At 38.7% G+C, this 14,313-nt stretch overlaps 1 long non-coding RNA gene across 1 annotated transcript; it reads left to right on the top strand.

Moving 5' to 3' along the window:
- Positions 1 to 12,009: 12,009 nt before the first annotated feature.
- On the top strand, positions 12,010 to 13,955 carry LOC139127427 (uncharacterized). Its single transcript, XR_011550999.1, has 3 exons — positions 12,010 to 12,094; positions 12,479 to 12,597; positions 13,570 to 13,955. It is a non-coding gene; the product is annotated as an uncharacterized lncRNA (long non-coding RNA).
- The last annotated feature ends 358 nt before the right edge of the window (positions 13,956 to 14,313 follow it).

Genomic DNA, 14,313 nt, shown 5'->3' on the forward strand with positions numbered 1-14,313 from the left:
ATTTGGCCTACTCAAATTTTTAGTATTGTTAACAGACTTCCAAAATTTGTCATAATTGCTAGAAGACAGATTTTTCGCCATAGCATCGGCTTTCATCTGTTCCTCATTACGGCGACACAGACGCAGAGCATACTTAAACTGCGCATGCGTGCGGCGTTTAAGGTCATACAATGGACCTGTCCTGGGTTTACCAGAATCACGCCAGAGCTTAAACGAATCACGTGCAATAGAATGAATTTGTCTCACATTGTCATTCCACCTGGAATATTAGAATTCGTACTTTTGGTGGATGGTGTAATTTTAGTGCCAGCAACATATAAACTATCAATAATATTGTCATAAAACTTCAAGATACAATCAACATGATTGGAATTATTACAATTAATATCTTTACAACATAATGCTTCCGTTGGAATATCAACTTCAAAAAGAAGCCTATCTGAATTCACATAATACTCACTGCGTTGATTGAGTACTAACCTTGGACCAGTTTAAGCGTACCTCTGTATCATTCTTAACCGAGTCATTACTTTCACATGAAGGTATGGTACCAATGTCACACTTAATACTAAGTGGGAAATGGTCAGAAACGATTACATCATACAAAATTTCTACAGACTCAATACATTGATGAGCTGTGTATGAAGAAATACAATGATCTAGCCAGGATGTTGTGCCATGCACGTCACTAACATATGTGAAAGAATTGTCTGGTAGTAAGACATTATCTGACACAAAATAGTTGTATTCGTTACAAAAGCTCAGCAGTGATTTACCAAAGAGGGAGTTGTGATCTGAATTCCAGTCTCCAATTATCATTGTCATTGTAATAAGTTTGGTGAAATAGTATTAAATGCATTTGAGAAGTCCACAAATAAAATTCGAACAGATGCATTGGAAGTATCAAGGTGTTGTGTGAGGATATGTAGAAGACAGAGAACTGCGTCTTCCGTACTCCTGTGTTGGCGGTAAGCAAATTGCAGTGGGTCTTGGTACGGTAATGTTTGAGAAACCAAATATTTTAGGAGGATTAACGACTTAAGATGTCGTTATGTGCGCCTGCATTATACAATTATTTTTATACAACTATTTTTATACAATTATGTTTATTTATAAAACAAAAGACTCTTTCATAATATGCATGTCAAGCCCCCTCCCCCTTCCAAATTTAAAAAAAATAAATATAAAAAGTGCAAAAACACAACTCATTCCAAATTTCTTTTCTTTTATTTCCTTTTATTTACAATATTTACATTTCCGGGTTTTTTTGCGAAAATACGCACAACGTTGCCGACAATGCGAAGTGTGAAAGACGATGGTCGAGCGCACGTGTTGTCTGTTTACTAGAACGGGAACGTGCGAGACTTGCATGACGTCATGGGTCATGCAGCTAAAATTCAAGATGGCGCTGACTTCGAGGCGATCGCCGGTAACAGTTGGAAAAACCCGTTAAAAGTAGGTAAACTTGAGGAATACCGAGACATCTTCCGATGGATAGATGCTAAATGGACTTTGGACCAAGTCTATGGAAATTATTTCTGTAAAGATCGAAAATTGGCGTTCAAATTCGCGCCGTTCGAAATTCCGTGCGCATCGGCATAGTGCATGTGTAATACTATCCTGTGCGATATTTCAGTTCTTCACATCGCAGCCCCCACTCCCAGCAGAACACATCAAGGAGTGGCAGGGTTCGTTTCGCAGCAAAGGTTGGCATCGATAACTTGACGATGGCAGTGCCTCGAGATCTACACTGCCAGTATACAGCTGTACTGGTACTGCGGTAATTGTAATACAACTTGTAAGGTAGGCTCGTGAGCTTGAGGTAGGCAAGGTTTGTTGATCGCCTGTTTTAATACCACGACCATATGAATTTTGATTGTGTAACATGTAGAATATTTCAGTTCTAAATTTTTTAATAAAGTGTCGTTGAATGTACTGAAATGCTTTGTATGCAGTTTATTCTGTTAATCATGTAATGATGTATGTACAGTTGAGAAAGATTTTGAAAAATTTGAGTAGGCCTAAGCATGCACAATGTTCTACCCTCTATTTCGACCTGAATACCACTCATGATCGGTCATTGAATGATTGACTTTTCAAGCGTGAGATATCTTATGCAAAGGTCCATCGATACCATGGTGCTCAGTGAAGTTGCCACCAAATTACATCAAGAGGATGTTGTTGTGATATGCAATATTGTGATACTCATCATGAACTGCAGCCCTAGCCTGTGCTACACCATGGCCATCGGTCAATTTTTAAAGTCTAAAAATTGATTGACATGTTAACATACTTACATTTTCATTTTCAACACTTTTGCAAGATCTCCATGCCTCACTAATTTCTTGTTCTTTGTCTTAGCTACATCTTATACGTAATTTATTCCATCTACATCTTGTCTGCCTTTCATCTACATTTTATCTACTCTCTAAACTATGACCTGATGATTAATATGCACAAAAGTAGACAAAGCAATAGATCTACATCTTGTCTACATGTCATCTACCTGAGATCTACATTTCATCTAATTTTTCATCCACATTTTGTCTACATTTCATCTACTCTCTGAACTATGACCTCATTAGTATGCACAAAAGTAGATGAAGCAGTTCATCTACTGCCCAATTAAAATAAAGTCTACTGTAGATCAAATGTGGACTAGATGTAGATCTCAATTTCCGTAAGGGCATCCATGATGACGACAATGTTACGGACGGTACAGACGGCTTCGCTTGCCATTTGGCATCACAAGTGCACCAGAGGAATTCCAGATGAGACTAATGGCAGCAATTGAGGGTCTCGACGGGATTCTATCAATAGCTGACGATCTCCTTGTTTTTGGAGAAGGAAATACATATGAAGAGGCTGAACGTGACGTCGATTTGTTACCTTAATGGAGCGATCTGCTCAAAAGAACATCAAATACCAACCAAGCAAACTTCAATTCAAACTTAAGGAAATTAAGTTTGTTGGCAACATCATAACAGACAACGGAATTAAAGCAGACCCTGACAAAGTTGCTGCGATCACAGACATGCCCAGGCCAAGAAACAAAGCAGGTTTACTGCGATTTATTGGAATGGTGAATTACTTATCCCCTTTCTGCGAAAACCTGAGTGCCACAATCAGACCTCTCACAATGTTGACCCAGAATGGGGTACCCTTCAGCTGGTCAGAAGCTCAAGAATCGTCATTTCAGAAAGCAAAACAGCTGATTGCCACTGCCCCTGTACTACAGTACTATGACCTACGCAAGCCTGTGATACTACAGGTAGATGCCAGTGATGAAGGCCTGGGCGGTGCCATACTTCAGCCGAATAACTCAGGAAAATTGCAGCCAGTGGCGTTTACCTCATGCAGCATGAGCCCGACAGAACAGCGATACTCACAGATTGAAAAAGAATGCCTCGCAATCTGTAACGCATTCGATAAATTTGATAAGTGGTTGTATGGCAAGACAGACATAGAGGTACACACTGACCACCGACCATTAGAGACAATCATGAAGAAAGCACTCAACAAAGCGCCAGCCAGATTACAGAGAATGTTAATGAGATTGCAACGCTACAGGTTCAATGTCGCCTACAGGAGAGGCACATCACTACACCTAGCTGATACACTTTCCCGTGCAGCACTTCCTACACCAGTTGAATGTAAAGTTACTGGCTTTGAGGTATTCAGGGCAGAACTGGAACCTGACTTCAACAAACCCAACACAAGACTCGAGATACTGAAAAACTCCTCCAGGAAGAGACAGTAAAGATCAATATCTCTCCAAACTTCACACAGTCATAACATCTGGTTGGCCAAACCAGAGAGAATCTTTACCTGACAGTCTACGCCCATTCTGGGGCTACAGAGATGAGCTGACAACTCAAAATGAATTAGTATACAAAGGAAACTTGGTAGTGATTCCCAAATCCATGTACTCAGAAATGCTACATGTGTACAAAATACATGCAAATCATTTTGGAGCCGGATCAAACAGTCGCATGGCCAGTGAAGTTTTGTTTTGGCCAGGCATGAGGAAATCGATTCAGGATATGTGTGATGCATGCAGCATATGTGCACAGTATGGGAAAACAGCCCCCAAGGAGCCATGAAATCACTGCCAATACCAACTCTGCCCTGGCAGCTGATAAGTCAAGACTTGTTCACCTTTGAAGGGAAATCTTACCTAGTTACAGTATGCCACTACTCAGACTGGATTGAAGTTTATGAGCTCGACGACACACTATCTTCAACAATAGTAAACAAGACCAAAGCCCATTTTGCAAGGTATGGAGTTCCCAGGATATGTCACACAGACAATGGGCCTCAATTTATAAGCAAAGAATATGCAGAGTTTGCCCATGACTATGGTTTCAATCACACAACCTCATCTCCCTATCATCCAAAAGGGAATGGCAGAGCAGAAGCTGCTGTCGCCGTCTCAAAGTCAATGCTGAAAAAATCCGCTGATTTTCCCAGTGCACTACTCAACTACAGAAACACGCCCCCCCAAAAGGTCACTCGTATTTGCCTGCTCAGCAAATGATGTCCAGACGGACACACACCCTACTTCCCACATCAGAGCAATTACTCCAACGACAAGTAATAGATGACAAAAAAGTATCTCAAGAGATAAAGAACAAGAGATTGACAAGCACACAGCAGTATGATAGATCTGCAGGAGCAGAGCACAAGCCAATCAATGTGGGAAACTATGTTTATGTAAAACCCCCACCACACTTGAGAGGTAAACCATGGACATATGGACAGGTAATCAACGACGATGAATCAAGGTCGTAGACACTTAAACACCCTGGGGTCAAGTAAGACGGAATCGAGTGCAGATCAAGCCAGCGGCATCTCCATCCCTGACCTTTTGAACCTACAAAAGTCCATAGCACACAATCACCAATATCTACAAGGTCTGTGAACGTGGCCAGAGCAATGAGCTCTGGTTACAGTGGAAAGCAAAGTCAGACATTACAACTCCCAACAACCTGCACAACCAAGACAGACATCAGTGACAATGCTGCCACGCCACCCCTGACAGGGTAGCAAACCACCAATTACCAATCCGCGGCAATGGCAAATGAGCAGATGCCCTCTCCAGCAAGTCAACAAAGTCCTCGGATTCAAGGGCAAACTGTGAGAACAAGAACCAGGATCTCCCACCTGCCATCAAAATATAAAGACAACATCATGTAAACATTTACCAGCTATGCAGGGTATCCACAAAGGGGCAGAATAATCCCTGTAAACCTGCAGTGAAGTCTTGGTAGCCCAACCAAGCTTCACATAGACTACCCGTTGTTAAAGTTGTTGGTCTTATTAGTAGTAAAAAAAATTCAAAAGAGAGACTTACGATGAAGATTAGCAAATACTGGAACTCATCAAACTTACTGTTAGGATGGAAATCACTCAAAGTAACACTTGTATTAGATGTTATTGTTGGTGTTATGGTTAGTTGAAAACACATTTTCTTTTGTTGAAGGAGAGGAGATGTTGGCGGTCTAGCGCCCTCTATTGGACTTGTTGAACATTTGTTTACTTCTGGATTTTCCCAGCATGCTTTGAGCTTACATATAGCTGTAATGGCGGTTTACCCGCGTGGTTGATGTTGGCTGAATAAAGCAATCGAAACAAACACACTTTACTGGACACGTCCTCGTTCCTTTGCTGTAGGCAGGAAACTTGTTTTAGGGACAACTAACGGTGCGGGTTTCTTTCCTAGTGATAAGATAGGTGGAAGAAACTTGTATGTCTGAAGTGTCATCAATAAATCTTGAACTTTGCCAGCAGCACTGTGTTTTGTTAAAATATCACGACGAAAACGTCCCTTAAATGTATTCCTCTACAAATATAAACATGTTATTGAACAACTTTTATTGCTTGCGAAGCTTTACGGTATGTTTAGACCCTTTTCTAATATAAGTCGAGGTTATGTTTGACGTAACAAATTTCAACAGATACCTTTGAATCCCACTTATAGAGCCACTCTTTTAGACTGTCTACAGTACCTAGTAGACACTGATGTTTAATTAGGCCATTAATTTTTTCATGCCCTGTTTAGGTCAGAGCCATAAGTACTGCAGAAACAGTTAAAGTTCGAGACTATCGCGAAACTGCATTTATTTTCATTGTGGCCTTTCTCAAATCCTAAGGTCAGTTTATTTGCCTTTTATTTGAAAAATGATAGCAGTTGCTACATACGTAAGAATGATAAGTCCAATGTTAGCGGTATATCCAACGTAATATCCAACAAGTGCGGCAATAATGATAAATAGGTCATATAGCTTAACATTGACGTATTGGAAAACCATATGACTGTTAAGCATGGCAAGTATTCTAAATGACGAATTGTGTGTTATGTTTGGCTAAATACGTTTATTAGTCCCCACGGACGTGGTCCGGGGGGACTTATAGGTTTGGTCATGTCCGTGCATGTGTGCGTCCGTGCGTGCGTGCGTCCGTCCGTCCGTTCACGCAGATATCTCAGACATGCCCAGGTCAATTTCTTTCAAACTTTGCACAAGGATAGTACCCTACCCCATACAGATGCACGTCGATTTGTTTCACAATGCGATCAAATTTGGCCGTGTTAGAGGAATTTTTAGTTTTCACCTCCATAGACTCCCATGTATAAGGCAGTCTCCATAGACTCCCATGTATAAGGCAGTCCATAGACTCCCATGTATAAGGCAGTCCATAGACTCCCATGTATAAGGCCAAGAAAAATAAAAATTTAGTTTCTCATCGTATTCATATTGCAAAAAGGATGCAGTGACACAGTTTTTAGTCCCCACGGATGAAGTCCAGGGGGCTTATAGATGGGGTCATGTCCGTCCATGAGTCCATCCGTGAGTCCATCCGTTCACGCAGATATCTCAGATATTTTGACAAAATGTCGTGTGACCTTGGTGACCTTTGACCTCAAATATATATATGTCAATAACTCGGTAACCACAAGTGCTACACCCTTCATATATGGTATGATGGGACACCTTATGACGCCACATATTGTACCTCATTAATTATGCACATATCTAATTTTGAGTGAGCCAATAGAGCTAGAGGTCTGATTTTTGGTATATAGGGATAACTTAGCAATACAATTTTTTTGACAAAATGTCATGTGACCTCAGTGACCTTTGACCTCAAATATACATATTTGTCCATAACTCAGTAAACACAAGTGCTACATCCTTCATGTATGGTATGATGGGACACTTTATGACGCCACATATTGAAACCTCATTAATTATGCACATATCTAATTTTAAGCGAGCCAATAGAGCTAGAGTCTGATATTTGGTATATAGGGATAACTTAGCAATACAATTTTTTTGACAAAATGTCATGTGACCTTGGTGACCTTTGACCTCAAATATACATATTTGTCCATAACTCAGTAACCACAAGTGCTACACCCTTCATATATAGTATGATAGGACAGCTTATGACGCCACATATTGTACCTCATCAATTATGTGCATATCTAATTTGAGCGAGCCAATAGAGCTACAGGTCTGATTTTTGGTATATATATGGATAACTTAGCAATAAAATTTTTTTGACAAAATGTCATGTGACCTCGGTGACCTTTGACCTCAAATGTACATATTTGTCCATAACTCAGTAACCACAAGTTGTACACCCTTCATATAGTGTATGATGGGACACCTTATGACGCCACATATTGTACCTCATTAATTATGTACATGTCTAATTTTGAGCGAGTCAATAGAGCTAGAGGTCTGAATTTTGGTATATATGGATAACTTAGCAATACAATTATTTTGACAAAATGTCACGTGACCTCAACGACCTTTGACCTCAAATATACATATTTGTCCATAACTCAGTAACCACAAGTTGTATACCCTTCATATATGGTATGATGGGAGACCTTATGATGCTTCAAACTGTACCTCATTAATTATGCGTATCTCTAATTCTGAGCAAACCCATACAGCTGGATGTCTGTCATACGTATGCATATAGATTTGTTCTGTGATCCAATAGGCCGCCATGTGGCCATTTTATGACGATTTTTTCATGTCCTGAACTACAGCACAGACATACAGACATGTATCAAGCGAATTTATTCAAAAGTATTTTTATCACAGACCTAATGAAGAGGACTCTATCCTCTCTGAGGACCTGTAATCAAAGTACCCATTAACAAGTTGGGACTGTGTCATCAACGATGACTTGTTGTAAGAAATCCGAATCAAATGTTTTTAATTGTTAAAGGTGATCGAAAAACCGCAAATGCAAATCTGTGCTTCATAAGGCAAGTTTTATTGTTATATTACCTGATGACATTGCATTAATGTTGCTACACCGAACGATCATTTTTGTTGACACAGATGTCAGAAATAATCTACCTGTAAATTGTTCTTCAGCAATTCAAATCGAAAAAGTGGCGGTACATTGGCAGGACTTTCGTCCTGAAAGTAAGACTTTATTGGTTAATCGAAACCATTTTAATCTATTTTGTTAGTAACTTCAAAATGACCAACATTTAGCACATTCAAGGCAGTTCTTTTAATCCATTTAAATTTTTGACTGTATGCTTATTTCCATATCAGTATTTATGCTGCGGTGTATCCTGCAGTATAGAATAATAATTTTCATGGGCAGCCAACTCCCTCGAAAGCATGCCCTCGCTCTTTTGAACGATCAATTGTTCAATAAAATTTTTACATGCTGAGCTGATGTTCTCTATCTGACTTTTCTTTTTCGTTCTAGACTGTGGTTACTGGTCAAATTTACGTTGAAAAAAAACTGATCCTGTTGAAAACATTGACACAGCGATGTCTTCAAAGGGTAGTGCTCGAGGTACAAGGTGAGTACATCGATGAGGTCAATTGTTACAACAGCTAAATAATATTGTATTTATGATTTCTCTCAGCGCGATTATTGTGTCGTTGTTGTCTCGCCTTCTACTATTTCTTAGCACTTAATTTGTTTCGGTAACGATGGAATAACACCATTGAAGACGCGTTTCTCGACGCCAGACCTTTTAATGTAACGGTACTAACCTGCTACACATTCGTCTATCATCTACTCGTTTTGAAAACGTGTATCTCATCGAAAATGACATCAATGTTTGCAAATAGTATTGCAAGCTGACAGTCTAACATTTTATTGTTTGACATTTGTTTTGTATTACAGTGACAAAGAACGTCCCGCTGTATTAGTCGTCTGCTCGTACCTAGGCTGGCCAATCACCGGTGGAGTGGCCGCTGCTATTCGTCAGTTGATTTATTATTTGCACGCAATAGGGTTGACAATATATTGCACTGCTTTCAAAGTAAATGATGAAGAGCAGAATGAATTTCGCAAATCTGGCATCAATCTCGTCTATCCAAACCCGCCGCGTTTATATCGTCAAGATAAGCAAGAAATTACTGGCTTCATAATCATAAGACGTATTTTCCTGAAATCGGCAAATTAGATTCAGTAAAATGGTCTGCAGTTTTAGTATGGTGACATCAATACCAGCTTCCGCTATAGAGAAGATGTCTTCCCTGATGCTTCATTTTACGTTGTAAACCCGTATAAACTTGACACTCCGTTGAGTATTCTTGGTTACGATGAATATCGATACAAAATTTGGAAAGAGTTTGCAATAGATAGTAGCAAGGACGCAAAAGCCGTATTTTCGATTGGTTCGGAAATATTTGACCACTTTGATGACTACTATCAACGTGTTGATGAGGTGATAAAACACTTTTCTTTAATGCTTACACCGGATGACGATCTTTTCAACGTAAAACGCTCCACTAAAATTCCGACAGTGGAAAATTTCAGATTTGATGTTTGTTGACGAAATTGATATCGCAGAGCTATCGAGTGAATCTGTTTTAGCACAAGTTATGAATGACGTTGCTGAATCTTTTCACAGGGTTAAAAAAGAACCTCCAAAGTGGGTCATTGTTTCAATACCGAAAGGCCGCGAGGATGATTTAAAAGTAAATTAAATCCTAATTCTCATCCCCATCTCAAATTACATACAAGTCATTCGAAGTTTCAGAAGCTATAAACCTGCTACAGGAATCACATTTACTTGTTGTGCCTCCATCTTCCATCAACTCGGTTAAATTGTCACTCTCTGCAATTGCAATCGGAATCCCACTTCTTGTACCACAGTATTCGTCTAGTCAAAAGCAATCGAGGAGTATTTACCTGATTTGTATGCGTATGACAGCTTTGTTGATATGAAGAGTGACCACATCGAACTTTTGATGAAAATTAATGGCGCTATTGCAAAGTATTCTCCGTACGCTGAGAAGGCCGTGGTATTGAGGAAAAAGCTGAAAGGAAAGGCGAAGAAAGTATCAGAAGATGTAAAAAAGATGTTGATTGATTTTATAAATCAGCATGAAGATTTCAGCCTCGCCAACCAAGGGAAGAAGTACCTGAGAAAAAAGGTAGCTTTTATAGATCCACAATGGTCTTCTCATTTCAGTAGCGACATCAATTTTTCTAATCACATGTATGATGTCAGACGTGTGATACACATAGATTGATCACTCTGGTAATGGTATCCTTCTTTTATTCATGTGTATTTCAAATTCAATATGTTAAGAAACTATAAGCCCTCATTTTTGTAATATATGCACAGGAATTGCTAAGCTGCAGCCAAACTTGACTATCAAAAAGCTGTTTGTGGACTCCATAGTTGCTAGTTCCCCACAGTTGCTAGTTCAGTGTCGTACTTTGGAGTGTGGATAGTTATAAGAAATATGACTATTATTTTGTGTTTTAATGGCTATGAATGATTTCAAGGATGGAAATGCCAGTTTTCCGTACTGTAGTGCTTCATAAGGTCTACAAAATTCACGCGCTAATTTTAAATACACAAATGTTTATAAGGAGGCCATATTCGGGTTGCAATTAGAATATTATTCAGTTATTAAAATATAAGCTGTGCGTTCGTTGCCTTTGTTTGAAAATTTTCAGTGATCACTCTTCATTCAACACTTTTACCTAAGTTGCATTCGACTTCAAACCATCCTGTCGAAAAAAAAATTGCAATAAGATAGAGCTGACTGGGTTAATAGTTAGAAATGTATTTCTAACTATTAAAGCATCAGAGCACAAAATAATTTCATACGTTTCTTAGCTTGAAAATGTAGCAAAGAGGTTGGCATTCCTGTGTAATTTCAAGTGTTTTAATTGCTGCTTTTTAATTGTACTATTTATCGTCAGACAAATCTACACAATGTGAAAGGCCAAGTAGAAGTCACCAAAATCCTACATATGACACGGAAACTGAAGAAAAATCAGGTATGCACACGTACAGAGCGACATTATAAGAAGTACTACAGATGCACAATCAGCTGTCTTCATAAGATTACTGTGTTCGTACATTTTTTAACGCATGAATTGACAGAATGTTTATGAAAGTACATTTTCTGAACATTCGCAGGTCATATGTTGCCTGGAGAGCGCTCAGAAAAATCAAATGTTACTCCCAGTCCTGACAAATCGCAAAGTGTTTATGAAGTCAAGAGACCGGGGTTTGAAGTCGGTATGTATACTCACAATTATGTCATATATTACCGGTATTCATAATTACATAAATGTCATCTTTGGGTTTAAGCGGCGTTGCCTTACTTTGCGATTGGCTCACTGAAAACTTAAATTCGTGAGTTTGCCATTGTTGGTTGGTTTCAATTGCAAGAGTTACAAGTACACCGCAAATTGCATCGTGCCCACTAATCAATCAATATATGGATTGAAGGGTTACCTGAACGGACAAAATACTTGGTGTACTATCAAAGACCTTCTTAGTTAAGATATTGATATGCAAGATGGAAATTACTGTAAATCAATCCATATCATTTGACTCGCATGTTTGGAAATCTATAACATCAAAATATTTCAAAGGTTAACGGTTGAATTTTGGACATGAACCCTTTCACTAGAATGAAAAAATTATCTAGATACGTTTGCCTCAATTTCCTACAATAAACCAAACGTTTTTTGCTGAACATATCTTCAGATCAAATGACTCCCGGGGATGATGAAAACGGATCCCTACCAAAACCTGACCTAGAAGGAACATCAAGAAAAAGGCGCGAGCTGAAAAATGGTAGTATACTGTTGTGAAATATATTTTGAAAAGATTGGCAAAACGTCAGTTGAATTAAAATCATGCAAAATGAGCACGCAACTTTTTTCAAATCGACAGGCCTCCTATATGTATACCATTAAAACAAGTACCATATTTACGTGTCATTTAATACAAATGTAATGTAATCCCGTGTTCTTTGGACACTTTAAATGAAACCAAGTTCCGAAAGTTCCACTGTCCATTCATACTCATCCTTGACCCGAAGGCAACATGTTATTGCTGACATAGAAAAAAAACAATGTCAGTGTTTTACGGATACTGTACCAGGCAAACTTGTAGCAATAGTATCTTCATATTTACTTAATTGAAGATTTAGAGTATGCGCAATGTGTCTTATTTTAGGTGATGGTTCACTGAAAGACAACCAGGGGACTGGATCAAGTACAAACAACGCAGTGATGGTGATGGTAATGAAAACCATTCCAATCCTGATGGCACAAATCGGCATCAAAATACACAAGGTAGATATCAATAGTAACTGTGATCTGGCTGTACTCCAGATCCATATGTGTATTTCAGAATATAAGTTCGTCTCCTACCTTACCTCTAGATGTACAAAGAATACAGCAAAAGACAGAGATAATGCCATTGAACAAACTCACATGGTCAAATCGCAGACGAAGAAATAGTTTTATTCATAAACTTATAATTCATTCTCCTCAAATCCATGAATATTGCTGTTACAATTTTCTGACTCGGCAGTTTTAGTCAGATTGATTATGTGGTTAATATGTTAATTTATAATTATTTTGGAAAGTAATCAAACTTGTACTATTGTTGTTACTACGTAACTGTTTAATTTCAATATTCGATGATTTTAAAGGCACATGAGCTGCATCTTTTGACATCATTTTCATGATTGTTACCTTTAGATTAAAACTAGTTCATAGAAATGTTCTTATTCAGAGATGTTTATTCAAGTATAATTATTCACTTGCATGGGGCTGTTCCAATTAGACAAATAATAAACGGGTGTCGCACCCAAATATGGCCGCCTCAATACAACTACCAGATAGCGTAAATGGTCCATGTACACAATTACAACATAGTGCAACCCTCTGAAAGGACGGGAGAAAGATGTGCTCCACTTTGACAAAAAATTCTCCGTTTTCATATAATATAGCAAGATTTTGATAATGGCAGAAATTTAAAATGAACAAAACTCTGTTGAATTTCTCCACAAGCAAATGTCGTTGAGGCGTATTTAATGCCTAGTGTATCGTTCAATTTATAGATTACAATGAATATCTTGGGATATTGGAGGGTGGACAAATTTTGCAGAGTTGCAGCTGATGGGTCTTTAAGATTAAATATTTTGTGTTGGCTGTGTCTGCCGATGATGGTATTTCTGTCGACACTGCTGTACATGGCAAATAGATATTGTGACGTCTATTTTCATTAATTACATAAAAAATATTCATGAATCTTGGCAGGTCATATTCGTGTACGGTTGGGTGTCAATGGTGGTGTGCCCGAGAACGACAGACAAATGGCTGACATAGAGGATGCTCTATTCAGCCATGCAAGCACTCAGACAAATGCTGCGGATTTTATGAATGAAGTTTCTGCGCTGCGCTCATCCAGACTTATCTGGAGAAGGCGTTAAAAAGGGAAGCCTGAGTTTCTTCATAGGATGTGGATCTTCAGATGCAGCTGACGCCTTGTGGAATGCCTATAGCAGTGGACGGTTAGATAGAATGGCGGATAAAACATTTCTATCAATACCTATTCTGGATGATATTGGTGCCAGGATGTTGTCTTTGGAAACATTTGTAGATTATCAGGAATACTTACAGTGTAAGGAAGACATTACACGTGGAGGTATGCGACGGTGAATTTCATTGATATCTTGTAAATTTTTAATTATTAATTTGATGCACTTAAGTTTGTAAATCCTATGGTCGACTACTTTTTCAAAACATCAAGTTCGCATTGCAGAAAAAGGTATACAAATCAAAGAACTCAAAATCAAACAAAATGCAGCATTGTAAGCATTGCCATTAAATCTTTAGGGGCCACTCAAACCAATGTTACGGATTCTCCTATACTTGCACATTCTCTTTTCTTAGATGTAAGCAGTCGTGTATCTTCAGAAGGTGCTAAACCACCAGAGGATTTGGTAGACGTCGACCTGGTAAACATTGGAAATATGGAACTTACGAAGCTGGCGAAACAAC

Source organism: Ptychodera flava, unplaced genomic scaffold, assembly GCF_041260155.1.
Source record: "Ptychodera flava strain L36383 unplaced genomic scaffold, AS_Pfla_20210202 Scaffold_31__1_contigs__length_3010019_pilon, whole genome shotgun sequence".
In the NCBI taxonomy this organism is placed as follows: Eukaryota; Metazoa; Hemichordata; class Enteropneusta; family Ptychoderidae; genus Ptychodera; species Ptychodera flava.